This window comes from Leucopleurus acutus (assembly GCF_964270905.1).
Source record: "Leucopleurus acutus genome assembly, chromosome: 12".
NCBI classification, from domain to species: domain Eukaryota; kingdom Metazoa; phylum Chordata; class Mammalia; order Artiodactyla; family Delphinidae; genus Leucopleurus; species Leucopleurus acutus.
This window is the reverse complement of record NC_139154.1, coordinates 66,631,842-66,646,691: the sequence shown is the minus strand read 5'-3', so window position 1 is coordinate 66,646,691 and position 14,850 is coordinate 66,631,842. Positions and strand designations below refer to the sequence as shown.

Below are 14,850 nucleotides of genomic sequence, written 5' to 3'. Positions count from 1 at the left end.
TCCTTGACCTACAGAGTCCATGAGAAATAATAAATAAGTTTTGTTGTTTTAAGCCAGTAAATTTTGGGGTGATGTTACACAATAATCGATAATCAAAACATACAAACCATATGGAGAGACCCCATATAAATAGAGATGCTTGAAGTACCCCAGCTGTTCCAACACCCAATGTCTGAATCTTCCCAGCCCAGGCATCCACCAAATATGTGAGAGAAGAAGGCTTTGAGATGAACACAGCCTCAGCTACCAACTGACTGCACCATCATGAGACCCTGAGCCATTATGAGACCCTGAGCCATTATGAGGCCCTGAACCACACCTGAATACTTTACCACAGATGGTGCACAAGATTTGTTATGCAGCATATAGATTAACAGAACAGTCAGATTAAGAAAATTACTTTCTTGTCCTGTTTTGCTGAGAGGTGTTTTTTTCTTTTAATCATAAATGGATATTTAACTATATCAATTATCTTTGTTTTCATTCTTCCTTTTATAAAATAATAAAGACATTTACGGTTATAAAATTTCTTTGGAATACATCCTTAGCCATTTCCTGTAGGCTTTATTATAAATTTTTATCCTTTTGTTAATGTCTAAATAAATTGTAATCTCAGGTTTTATTTCTTCTATGATTCAGAGGCTATTTTGGAAAACATTCTTTAATTTTGAAGTGGTTAAGTGTTTCTATTTTGTTATGTTTCTATATTCTTCTTTTGATTTCTAGCTTAATTGAATTGTGGGCAGAGAATTTGGCCTGTAAAATCTTTGTGTTCTGGAACCTATTAAGGTTTTCATTGGGCCAAGTACATGATCAATTTTTATAGATATTCCATAAGCAATTTAAAAGAATGTGTTTTCTCTGTTTATAGAAACCCATATGTAACTAAGGATAACATTTATGCTTTAAATGAATGTGCTTTTCTCTTTTATATTTCCATTTGTGTGTTTTTCTCCCATTCCCCAGAGTAATCTTTTATCTTAGGTAGGAATTTGGACAGTTACAGCAGGGATAAAAAGAGAAAGTGGTAGTCTATGTTCATCGTTCTGATCACCAAAATAGGGTTTTAAAAAATCTAAAATAAAACAATATTCTTTAGAAATCACGCTTTTCCTGGAGAGAAAAGGATTTTCTAAATTTCTTATGCTTCATTAGCACATCCAAACCCAGGCTTCAACGATTTGCATGCTGAGTTTAAAGTAAACCATGGGTAGATAGAGCTTAGTTTGTGAAATCCTTGCTAGAAGATCACTTTTTTTTCCTTTCTTGGTCTTGTTCTCTATATTGGAAAGGGGGAAAGATCCATGTCTCGACCACCTTTCTCCAGGCTGAAATCTCAGATGGAGTGGTTTAGAGGGTGATGCTGGTATTGGTGTTGGAGTAGAGTGGCTCCAAGTAATAGGAAGTCAGAAAATCTGAATTCAGAGTGGACTTGTGCCACTCCCTCCATTTAGAACTCTTCGGAGTGTCTGCCCCACAGACTGGCCTCCTCACCATCATGTGGGGAAAAGCCTGACCGTGACAATATAAGCATGATTGCATGGTGAAGCTAGGCAGAGAAAGGGTACAAGTTGGATCCTTGGCCTCCCTCACCATCTGTATGGTCTGGGAGGGAATCAGAAATTTCCCTATGCCCCCCCAGGGTGGGTGGCTGGCTTCTAGAATGAAGGTTGAGCTGACCCCTCCACAGAGGCTGCCAGTGGACAGCCAAAGCCAAAGCTAGTGGTCTGATACCAGCTTGATCAGAGGAGTGAACACACAGTGACTGCTAAATCCCAAGCAGGGCCACTAGGGCCTGCCTGGGCCCAGGGAAGGATAATGAAGCCACCAGCTACAGACATAAGCAATGGTTCTACCTAGCCAGGGACATTGTTACAGAAACCTGATGGCTCTGAAGACAGCACCAGATCCTGCCCACACAGATCCAAGCCCTCCTCTGCTACATAATAGATACCTTCTTTAAGAGTGATAGGGAGTGGAAGAAGAAGTCTGAAACTTGGGTATATACCCAAGAGACAAAAGATCCCAGAGAGACTGAGATACCATTAATTAGCTAAGGTAAGTACTACTCCTTTTAGTGCCCAGTCAGGAAGAGCTCGTGAAGATGATTAGATCATTATAAGAAATTAAGAAGCTACAGGGTTTTTTACCTATCCAAATAGCTGTGGGTATAAATGTGTGACTTCCTTAGCAACCTGTCTGTCTGTCTGTGTCACATCAAATTTGTTGCTTGTCTTATTCAAGTCCTGTTCATCCCTTATCCACTTCTTGTCAACTTGGGCTGCCAAATTCTTTTTCTTTTTCTTTTTCTTTTTTGGGCTGCCAAATTCTTAAAGAGGAATATTATACCCTTCCCATTTGTTAGTACTTTATCAAGTTCTTTACTTTCTGAGCAATTTTGCCATAAATGTTTTGTTGTGTTGATGTTTGGTTAAAAAATGTTACATCTTCTTTGATGAGTTCTATTGTTTATCCTCATAAATTGTTTATTCTGTCACAATTAATGTTTTTGACTTTGAAATCTACATTATCTGATGATAACTTAGGCATTTCTGCTACTTTGTGTATTAGTTTCCTAAGGCAGCCAAAAAAACCCCAAAACTTGATGACCTAAGACTACAGAAATTTATTGTCTCACAGTTCTAGAAGCTAGAAGCCTGAAATCAAGGTGTCAGCAGGCCATGTTCCTTCTGATGTCTCTAGGGAGGAATCCTTCCTTACCTCTTCCAGCTTCTAGTGTTTGTTGGCAGTCCTTGGCATTCCTTGGCTTGTAGATGCCTCACTCTAATCACATGGCCATATTCTCCCTGTGCATCTTCACACTGTCTTCCCTCTGTGTTGGTCTGCATTTGTGTCCAAATTTTACCTTTTTATAAGGACACCAGTCACATCGGATTAGGGCCTACCCTAATGACCTCATTTTAATTTGATTGCCTCTGAAATCAATCAATCTATCAATAAATAAATGCCTTATTTCCAAATAAGGTCACATTCTGAAGTACCTGATGAGGTACATGCTGAGGGTTAGGACTTCAACGTACCTTTTTGGGGAGTCATGATACAAGCCATAACACTTCATTTGTGTTTGCATGATCTATTTGACTCTTTATTTTCAACCTTGATCATTTTGTTCCTGACACATTTATTTTAGACAGAAAATACTTGAGTCTTTATAGGGAATTTAACTGATTTATACGAGTTTTAATACTTTCATCTTATTTTACACCTATTAAGATACTTTATTATGATTTCTCTTTTTCCCTTTCCTTAATTTTGCTGGATTGATCAATTGGTAACTATGCTTCCCACCACTAAGATGAGATTATTTGAACACTTTTAATTTTTCACTTCTTTTATTCTCTCCCTCCCCCTTCCCCGTTTTGAGATCTTTGTTCTGAATTTAACTTTTATTTGGTTGGAGTACTTCCCAAGCAATTTCTTTAGAAAGAGCATATGTCTGTATATTTTCTGTGCCATTGTTTGTCCGAAAAATATCTGTTGTTACTTTCATATATAATGATAATAGGAATAGGAATAGGCTCAGAATAGGAATCTTGACTTGTGGTCCTTTCTTTCAAATGTCTGTATATGTTGTTTCACTATATATAGAGTCAAGTAATGCAGATGAGAATCTGAACCTGGCCTGATTATCTTTTCATTTAGGCACCACATCTCTGCCTGAAAGCTTGTTGAGATTTCTTTTTAATCCCTGGGGTTTAGACATTTCACTAGGATGTGGTCAGGTTTGTTTCTTTTTTCCTGAATTCTGCCTATTACTTTGTGAGCCTTTTCAATCTGAAAACTTGCTGTAGTCCAGGAAATTTTTTTTTCTATTTCTTCTTTCATAATTACATCTTTTCCATCTATTCTTTTTCTTAAATCTGGAACTTCTATGATTCCCATTTTGGGACTTTCAGATATGCCTTCCATGGATCACCTTTTTACTCCTAACTTCCCCCTCCTCTTTTTTTTTTGATAATTTTCCATAAGGCTGTGAGATAGTGTCTCTATTTATATGTTCAGATTACTCATTTCCCTTTCAACATTGTCCATTTTCTTTTTCACCTCTCTTGAATTTGGGGGTAACTTTTTATTTTGATGTGGTTTCTAAAGTACAGAAAATTTGCAAGAATGGTATAAGATATACCTTTACCAATTGTTTACATTTTGCCCCATTTTCTGTGAAATTTTTTAATGGGGAATCATATTTTGAATTTCCATTTATTCATAGGTAGTTTATAGTATTTGATGCTATTATAGTATTTGATGCTATTATTTGATGCTATTATATAGTATTTGATGCTATTATATTATTTGATGCTATAGTATTTGATGCTATTATTATTATAGTATTTGATGTTATTTGATACTATTATAGTATTTGATGCTATTTCTATTATAGTATTATGAATGCAATTTTTTTCATTACATTTTCTAATTGGTCATGTTTGGCATATGTGAAAGTTGATGGGGGGATAGCTATCTAGTAATCTGACTTTTTATTAAACTTTCCTATTAATCCTAGGTTTTTCAGTTAATTCTTTCATATTTTCTCAATAGATGATCATATCAGCAGCAAGTAATGACAATTTTATATCTGTCTTTTCTATAATTGAACCTCCTGCTTCCTCTTCTTATGTTATTATTTTGACATGGGCCTTCAGAATAATGTTAAATAACATCTGTTATCTTCCTGGTCTTGTTCCTGATCTTAATGGGCTTTCCCAAGAAGTTGGGGAATGTCACTTGTAGTTCACCAAAAAGCAAGATATTTGCTATTAGTTTTTGAAAAATGTCCCTTCTCAAGTTAAGTTCCATGCAGTTCTAGTTTAAGTTTTGATTAATAATAGATGTTAAAGTTTATCAAACTTCTTTTCTGTACTTATAAGGATCACATCGTTTTTCTCATGTAGTCTATTAATATAGTGAATTTCTTAATTTTTTAAAATTGAGGTATACTTGGTGTACAGTATTATATAAGTTTCAGGTGTACTACATAGGGATTCACAATTTTTAAAGGTTATGCTCCATTTATAGTTACTATAAAATATTGGCTATATTCCCTGTGTTGTACTATAGGTCCTTGTAGTTTATTTATTTTATACATAGTATAGTAGTTTGTACCTCTTAATCCCCTACCCCTTTCTTGCCCCTCCCTACTTCCCTCTATCCACTGGTAACCACAAATTTGTTTTCTTTATCTATGAGTCTGTTTCTTTTTTGTTATATTCACTAGTTTGTTTTATTTTTTAGGTTCCACATATAAGTGATATCATACAGTATTTGTCTTTCTCTGTCTGACTTATTTCACTAAGCATAATACCCTCAAATCCATCCATGTTGTTGCAAATGGCAAAATTAATTCTTTTTTTTATGGCTGAGTAGTAATCCATTGTGTATATATGCCACATCTTCTTTATCCATTCGTCTGTTGATGGACATTTAGGTTGCTTCCATATCTTGGCAACTGTAAATAATGCTGCTATGAACATTGGAGTGCATGTATCTTTTTGAATTAGTGTTTTTGTTTTTTGAGGATGTATACCCAGGAGTAGAATTGCTGGGTCATATGGTAGTTCTATTTTTAGGTTTTTGTTTTTTTTTTTTGGTACGCGGGCCTCTCACTGTTGTGGCCTCTCCCATTGCGGAGTGCAGGCTCAGCGGCCATGGCTCACGGGTCTAGCCGCTCCGCGGCATGTGGGATCTTCCCGGACTGGGGCACGAACCCGTGTCCCCTAAGTCGACAGGCGGACTCTCAACCACTGCACCACCAGGGAAGCCCTATTTTTAGTTTTTTAAGAAACCTCCATACTGTTTTCCTCAGAAGCTGCACCAATTTACATTCCCACCAACAGTGTATGAGGGTTCCCTTTTCTCCACATTCCTGCCAACACTTGTTATTTGTGTTTTTTTGATGATAGCCATTCTGACAGGTGTGAGGTGATATCTCATTGCAGTTTTAATTTGCATTTCTCTGATGCTTAACAACGTTGAGCATATTTTCATGTGCCTCTTTTTCATGAACACCGTTTCATTGACCATCTGTACATCTTCTTTGGAAAAATGTTTCTTAAGGTCTTCTGTCCATTTTTTAATCGGGTTGTGTGTTTTTTTGATGTTGAGTTATAAATTTCCTAATTTTTAGCCAACTTTACATTCTGGGAATAATGCTAATTGCTCAAAATATATTTATCTTTTTAACGTACTCTTATTACATTTAATTTGTTGTAATGAGTTAGGATTTTTATATCTATATCTTATGTGAGTTTGAGCTATGGCTTCTTTTTTCCCCCAATATCCTGGTTTTAGTGTCATAGTTATGTAAACTTCCCATCTTTTACTGTGCCCTTAAACAGATTTTAAATAAAATAAGAATATAAGATGATAAAGTTTTGAGGCATTAATGAACCTCTTGAAGGCTAAATCTAGAAAGTTAGATGAAAAGTAATGATAATAAAAGACTTACATTTCCTCTACTTGTCTCTTTTTGTTAGAACAGAATCTTTAAACATATCCACTGATTTTAAGACATCAGTTTCTTACGGCCTCATAGACACTGAACTAAAGTTGAAACATTGTCATTTTGGAAGTGTCAAAACCTTAGATTTGCAGAATACTTAAAAATTTATGTAAACTTATAAACTCAAATGATACTCACAGTGATATAATAAAGAAAACACCAGTCACTGTCTTGACTGCCCCTCCTATCCCAACCCTAAAGGCATCCACTTGATATATCTTCTGTCATTTGTCACCATGTTTCCAAATAATGAACATATACTACTCTCTCTTGTTTTGTCTATTTATGTATAATCCACTGTTTTCCTATTATGGTAGCTGAATATTTTAACTTTCAAACACTTTCTACTCTTTCCCCATTCTCTAATATATCTTTTTTTAAAAAATCCATACTCATTTTTGTGTTAAATAAATCTTGCACACTGCTGAGCTGAGTGGCATACTCTTATTACATTTCCTTTCTTGCAAGATACTTTGATTTTCTTGTCTTTATTCATTGCCTATCTTTTCATTTGCTTCCTTTTCCCTGAACCTACTGCTAGGTCTTCCAATATCCCCCAATACCTCTGAAGAGGGCCTTTCAGTACAATTTCCCACACAGTCAAACCTGTTAGATAACCTCCTTTCCATGTCTCTCCTGCGGTTTACTCTGGTGTCCTCCTGGCCTGCAACACAGATCTCAACCTGGGAATTCCTTTACTGCTTTCCTGCCCTGGGTCCTCTGCTTCAGGTTTCCACAACTTCCTTTTTGATTTAGTCCCTCTTTTTGATGAAACATATATACCAGCAGCTTCCTGAGAAAGACCACTTGAGAGTAAAAAGTTTGGGACTTTGCATGTCTGAAACTATCTTTATCATGTCCTCAGGCTCGATTTGCCAGGGCATGACATTCTAAGTGGAAATTAATTTTGTGGGCATCATTCCTTTTCTTCTGGCTTCCAATGTTACTACTTATACATTATTTTCTTATCACTGTCATTATTTTCTTATTCCCTATGTGTTGTGTGAGATTTTTTTTTTTCTCTCTGGAAACTTGTTGTTAGGATAGTCTTGTTGTCTCTAGTGAGAGTGAGTAATATTGTGAATAACTACTGTGTGTCCAGAGACTATTCTTCCTGCTTTGTATGTGATTCAGCCATTTGATCCTCAGACAACTCTATGAGATTGTTGATAACTATAATTAGTCCCATTTGACAAAATAGAAACCCATGACACAGAGAGTTTAGGTGATTTGCCCAAGGACACACAGCTAGTAGTTGATGCACCCAGGATTTATATCCAGTTCAGTTCTGCAGTCCATGCTCCTAATCATTATTCTTAGCTTCTCCAGAAAGGTAAAAGTAACCAAAGGGATTTCCCACTAATGCAGAGTTTCAAGCAGTAGGTCCAAATAGTAGGGATCAACACCACACAAAGTTTAGATTCCTGACCGACTGATGCACAGGTCAACACTAATTATGAAACAGTTTCTCTCTGTCTACAGGACCTTGGACGTTTCCTAACAGAAACCAGCCAGCAGTGCTTTTTTACAGCCAGCAGGCAGGGAGTTTCCAAAGGCAGGACAGGTATAATTTTCATCACAGTCTTATACCACTTATAGCCAAAGAGGAGACTTGCAGAGGGTGATTCATCTGTAAGGCTGACCCAGCACCACTCTTCTCTGTAGCGAACACTCCTCTTTGTGACATCTTGGAGTGTCTTGTACCCAGATGCTGCCAAATGCTCATGCCTCTATCTTCTATGCTTAACTGCAGTCATAGTAACTTTCCTTCTCTTACTTCCTAGAATACCACTGGCACATGATCAATTCCATTGTGTAGTATTCTTTGTATTTTTTATTAATTTTATGTCTTCCCAGCTATACTGTGGGCAAAACTATCTTATGTATCTTCTAACTCTTCATGGTGACAAAAAGATGACATATATATGAAAATGTATATGCACACACAAGTGTGTGTGTGTGTATGTGTGTGTGTGTGTGTGTACATGCTGCTTAAAGGCTTTTTATCATAAAGGTAATATGTCTTCATGTTTAAAAATAATTGAAACAGTGCAAAAGAGTGGAAAATGAAAGTTAAATTTTCTCAATTTGTGTATATAGGAGCATATATATATATATACATCTATATATTTTAACATAAATGGGATCATATTATAAACACAGTTCAAAAACTTGGCAATTTGTAGCTGCAAATTCTTCCCTTTTTAAACAGCTGGTAGGATGAATGAATCAATTTTATTAACCAGTCATCTATTGATGGGCATTTAAGTCCTGTCTAGGTTGGGACTTTTTGTTGTTTTTGTTTGCTAGTACAATCAGTGTTGCAATGAATGTTGTAAAAACATTTTAATCACTTAATGCAAGTATATTTATAAATAAATTCATTGAAGTGGGACTTCTGGGTTAAAGAGTACATGCATTTAAAATTGTGATAAGTACAGCTACATTTATTTCCATGAAAGTTATGCCAAATTATACTACTATAAACAGTGTCTAAAAGGGTCTGTTTCCCCCCCATCATATCCATTGCCAAATCATGGAGCTTTTCAATATTCCCTTATCTAACATGGAGGAAAATTTGCACATCTTTGCTATTTTAATTTCTCTAATAATGATTGAAATTGAGCAGATTTTTAGATATTTGTTGGCCTCTCTTTTGCAATGAACTGATTTTCATATCCTTTGCTCATTTTCTAGTGGGTTGTCCATTCATTTGTTGTTATGGTTTGGTTTCCTGTTTAATTTAATTTATGGTTTGTTTGTTGTTTTATTTTTTGGCATATTAATGAAATTAGTCCATTACCTGTTATGTGTGTTGCCAATATTTTCCCTGTTTTGTTATCTATCTATCAACCTAGTTTTTTGTCTTTTAACTTTGTCACTCTTGGGGTGTGTGTGGATGTGGGGATGTGTATGAATTAAGGCAGCTGAAAAGAGAAGAGCCTTGTTTAAAGCCCCTAAAAGCACAGAGAAGTGAAAAGGGTTAAGGAGCAGGAAAAGAAACAAGGGAACTTTCCCAGCTCTGTTGCGCATGTGCATTTTCTCCTTCCACAAGAGTCATAAGCCTTACTGGAACAGCCAGGAAGCAACCATTATCTAAACCTGAAACTCCTGTTGACATAGTTTTTAGAGAAAAAAAAGACAATAAAAATAATTTTAAAAAATATATTGTTAGATAAAAGGTAGCTTTCTCCTCAAAAAAAAAAGATTAAGGGATATCCAGGATTGGATGACAAATTAATATGCAACTTGCCCATGCCAACTCTTCCAGCCAGCTTAATTCTCATCAGCTACTATAATTTATTAACAGTGAGGTGAGAAAAGACATGAATCAGCTTAACGTGATATAAGTAGGGCGTTGCCATAGCAACAAGATGCAGTCTGTTTTCTACTATTTATGTATGGTTTATTTTCTCCAGAGCCTTTTGAGTTATTGCTTGAAACAAATGGAATGAGAAACATCTTGTTCTGAACACCTCCCCACACCGCCCCTCAGTGTGTATGTGTATATAAAGCCACATACTTTTTTAATGAGAGAAAAAACAAAAACACTTGAAATTTTTTTTAAAAATTGTTTTTAGCACAAAAAGCTAACTACATAGTTTCCAACCCAGTGTGATTTTTAAGACTCAAATGTTTTTTTTACTTTCACCTCTGAGACATGTGATTCCTCACTGAAACCTCTGGGAGAAAACCCAAAACACATGCTGGAAGCAAACCTAAGGCTAATATTGCTTCTCAAAGGAAACATTCACATTCTCTACCCAGACTTCATAACTGGCTGGAACCAACTCCCCACTCCTAAAAGGAGTGAGCATTCTAGGTCTGGTGACAATTTGTTATTTCACTTGATCTGAAAAATTCAGAAGAAAAGTCCAGTCCAGGGAGGAAGTCAAGGCCAAGTCTGTGAGCCTGTTGGCCTGTGGAGGACAACGTGGAACCTTAAAAAATCTTACCAGCCAGTAAGCAGCCCCATCCTTGCCTGAAGTACCCTGTATGGAATAGACATTTTATGAAGGGTCCCCATAATTTTCCCCATTGTCCACTTTTTCTTGAAGGTATAGAATTTAGAGTTTTTAGATCAAAGATGGACTGGTGGTCATCTCCAGGCCATAGAAAACATCTGGGTTTCAGTTATTGTGAATAAAGATCTATGAATATTCGTATACATCTTTGTTGATGATCACACACAGTTGAATAGAGTTGAATTGCTGAGTCATAAGGGAGGTTTAAGTTTAGTAGTTACTGTCAATGTTCCCAAAATGACTGAGCCCATTTACACTCTAAATACATCCTTGGCAACACTTGGTATGGTTAGTCTTTTGTTTTTAATTGAAGTATAGTTAATTTACAATGTTGTGTTAGCTTAAGGTGTACAGAAAAGTGATTTATATAGATATAGATATATATTCTTTTTCAGATTATTTTAAATTACAGGCTATTATAAGATATTGAACATAGTTCCCTGTGCTACATAGTAGATCCTTGTTGTTCATCTATTTTATGTATAGTAGTGTGTATCTGTTAATCCCAACTCTTTTTTCTTTTTAAACAGTAATAACTTTATTTATTTATTTGTTTGTTTATTTATTTATTTATGGCTGTGTTAGGTCTTCATTGCTGCACACAGGTTTTCTCTAGTTGCAGCTAGTGGGGGCTATTCTTGGTTGTGGTGCGCGGACTTCTCATTGCGGTGGCTTCTCTTGCTGTGGAGCATGGGCTCTAGGTGCATGAGCTTCAGTAGTTGTGGTGCGCGGGCCCAGTAGTTGTGGCAGGCAGGCCCAGTAGTTGTGGCTCACGGGCTCCAGAGCACAGGCTTAGTAGTTGTGGCTCATTGGCTTAGTTGCTCCGTGGCATGTGGGATCTTCCTGGACCAGGGCTCGAATTCGTGTCCCCTGCATTGGCAGGCATATTTTTAACCACTTCACCACCAGGGAAGGCCCCCAAACTCTTAATTTACCCTCACTTTTCCCTTTTGTAACCATAAATTTGTTTTCTATGTCTGTGATTCTATTTCTGTTTTGTAGAAAATTTCATTTGTATCATTTTTAAGATTCCACATATAAGTGATATCATATGATATTTATCTTTCTCTGTCTGACTTACTTCACTTAGTATGATAATCTCTAGGTCCATCCATGTTGCTGCAAATGGCATTATTTCATTCCTTTTGTTGGCTGATTAATATTCCATTGTATATATATACACTATATCTTCTTTATCCATTCATCTGTTGATGGACACTTAGCTTGCTTCCATGTCTTGGCTATTGTAAATAGTGCTGCAGTGAACATTGAGGTGCATGTATCTTTTCAAATTAGAGTTTTATCTGTTCTGGATATATACCCAAGAGTGGCATTGTTGGATCATATGATAGCTCTATTTTTAGTTTAGTTTCTTTTTTTTTTTGCAGGGAGGGGAGGAGAAGGAAGGATTTATTATTGCTTGCAGCAAGTAAGGAGAACACTAGGGATTTTCCCAAAGCAGTGTCTCCCTGAAAAGCAAAATTGGGGACGTTTTAAGCTAAAGGTACATGCATATTCATGAGGGTGCTTGAGCAGAGGAGAATTCAGCACAGAATTGGGGAAAGGTCGACAGAGTCCAAGCCTTAGTTGATTGAAGTCAGGAGGGTCAACATCATCATTCTGTCCTCCACCTGGGTGGGAGCCTTAGTTCTTGAAGGTTTATGGCCGACCTCACAGCATTTCATCACACATGCAGGGTAAGGAGTCTACAGCAGAGTTCTGGAGGTCAGAGTCCAAAATGTGTCTTGCACAATGAAAGTCGAAGGCTTGTTCTTTTGGAGGTTCTAGGGGAGAGTCCATTTCAGAGCCTTTTCCAGCTTCTAGAGGTTTCCCACATTCCTTGGTTCCTGACCTTGCATCGCTCCAGCCTCCACTTGCATCCTCACATCTTCTTCCTCTATTTTTAGTTTTGTAAGAAACCTCCATACTGTTCTCCATAGTGGCTGCACCAACTGACATTCCCACCAACAGTATAGGAGGGTTCCTTTCTCTCCACACCCTCTCCAGCACTTACTAATTGTAGACTTTTTGATGATGGCCATTCTGACAGGTGTGAGGTGATACCTCATCGTAGTTCTGAGCTGCATTTCTCTAATCATTAGCAATGTTGAGCATGTGCTTGTTGTGCTTTTCATGTGCTTGTTGGCCATCTGTGTGTCTTCTTTTAAATTTTAGCCTATTTGCATAATCCTGGTGACTAACGATATTAAGCACTTTTCAGGTGTTGGGCCTGGCACTTGGGGCATTATGAGATCTGTACCTGCCCAGAAAGTATCCCCATGCCTAAGGGACTGAAACATTAAATAACAACTAAAAAAACACAATGACAGATGGAAAGAGAGACCATAGAAGCAAGAAAAAACACGTTTCCTGCTTTTTAAACAAAGGGGCCTGTATTTTCATTTTGCACTGGGCCCGGCAAATTATGAGCCTGGACCCCACCCTCAGCCTGCTGAATCCACATCTTCAGGGTAGGGGCTGGAATCCTGTTTCCACTGCCTCTAGGTTAGTTGAGGTCATTCTCTCTCTGCATCTTGGTCATCTAATTCCAGCGTTGCCTTCATTCTCCCCACCAACCCCAAACCACTCTCTGCTTTACAGCCAGAATGATCTCTCTAAAACAAAAATGGGATGCACTATTCCTTGCTTCCCATGTCCCCATTTTCCTAGGGTTAAATCCTAGACTCTAACACCGTGCACAAGGCCCTGAGTGACTTGCCCCCTGCTTGCTCTGCAGCCTTGGCTCTCTCCATTCTCAGCCTCCAATCATAGGAAACTACTTTCAGTTCCTCCAAAGTACACACTCTCTCAGTCTTTGGTGCCTTTGCACGGGCTGCTCCCATTGTCCCATCATTCTTCTTCGTAAGATCTCCCTACCCGCTTCTTAGTGTGCTTAACTCTAACTCATCATTCAGGTCTCAGGTTTAAATCTCTTCTGTGGAAGCCTTCCTAGACCCTCACCCCCTATTTGCTCCATAACGCTGTCATGCTGCGTTATAATTGCCTATTTACCTACTTAACCTCTCCCATTAGATAATAAGCTTTATGAAGGCCTGTACCCTTACCTTCTAGCACAGTGCCTGGCACATAGTAGGGATTTTGTTGTTTGCTGAATGAACAAATGAATATTGGAGCACTTCAAGTTCCTTAATATAGAAGGCAAGTTAGGGATGGGGGAGGGGAAATGAGACTGAAGAATGAGCAGAGCTCAGATATGGAGGAGATCATATTTCAGGAAAAAGTTTGATTTTGGTTGTGTCAGTGAGAAGGAGATTGACAAATTTTACTCCCTGAATTCACATCCTTCAAGATGGACTGTCACTCCATCTCCCTGTTCCACATCACCTCCATACTTTGGCTTCTGCTGATCTCCTGTCTAAAAGTCCATTCCTTGTTTCAATCACATCTCACCTGGTCTCTGAAACTTTCGCTGACTCTCCAGACTCTTCTTTTCTCCCTAAGATTCTACAACATTCCAAGCCAACACTACACAATCTGTTACTTGTTTGCGTTCCGCCTGCCATCATTTACTGTGTGTCACGTTGTCCTCTGAAAAACAGGATATAGGGGAGAGTGACTATAAGCAAATAAAAGAGGAGATTAAAATAAACATTGCAAAGTGTGTCCAAATGAATATTATCCCTCCAAATAATCCTCATGTGAAATCATTTTGGAACTCATCTTTGGGAATGGGTGTCAAATCCATTTTATGCACTGTAAAAGAAATAGAATTGTTCTTTATTGTGACCCTGAACTTTTGGCCCCAAATAATATTTACTTAGCTTGTTCATCTACCTTATTTTTCAGACTTGACTCCAAATGACTTTTATATGTAACTGTAAATGTTCAATCAGAAAAGCAGAGGCACTATGAGTGATACAGAACAAGGGATTTATTCTATGGATTAGACTTTACACAGTGTGGGAGCTGGTGAAGATGCATGTTGACACTGCATCTGGAATGGGTCCGAGGTCTCTTTATATCATCAGCTGGGAAGAAAATATAATATGAAGAGTGGGAGAAGGAAGACAAACAGGACTCCACATGGGTCTGTCACTACCACCATCACTGATTATGAGCATGACCCACAGAAGAAGCTCTGCCCCAAAGCTGCACCTGTGTCTGGTATCTGACCCTGGAGTCAGAGAAGCTGGAGCAGGCAATGCAGTGGCAGTTCCTCTGAGCCTTGCTGCAGCACCAGGGCCACAAGGGGAGGCCCCTGGATCAACAACAGTGTGTGCAAGCTGCAGTGACACCTTATACCCTATACCAACCTGCAAATTCTCTCACGACCAACCCTAAGCC

The 14,850-nt window shown here is 37.8% G+C and overlaps 1 long non-coding RNA gene across 1 annotated transcript in view; it reads left to right on the top strand.

Annotated features, from left to right (window-relative positions):
* Positions 1-14,409, top strand: part of LOC309970043 — a 147,772-nt gene extending 133,363 nt beyond the window's left edge. The window contains exons 4-5 of the long non-coding RNA XR_014326664.1: positions 8,003-8,084; positions 14,353-14,409. This is a non-coding gene — a long non-coding RNA (uncharacterized lncRNA). The remainder of the gene's footprint in view (positions 1-8,002; positions 8,085-14,352) is intronic.
* Positions 14,410-14,850: the final 441 nt, after the last annotated feature.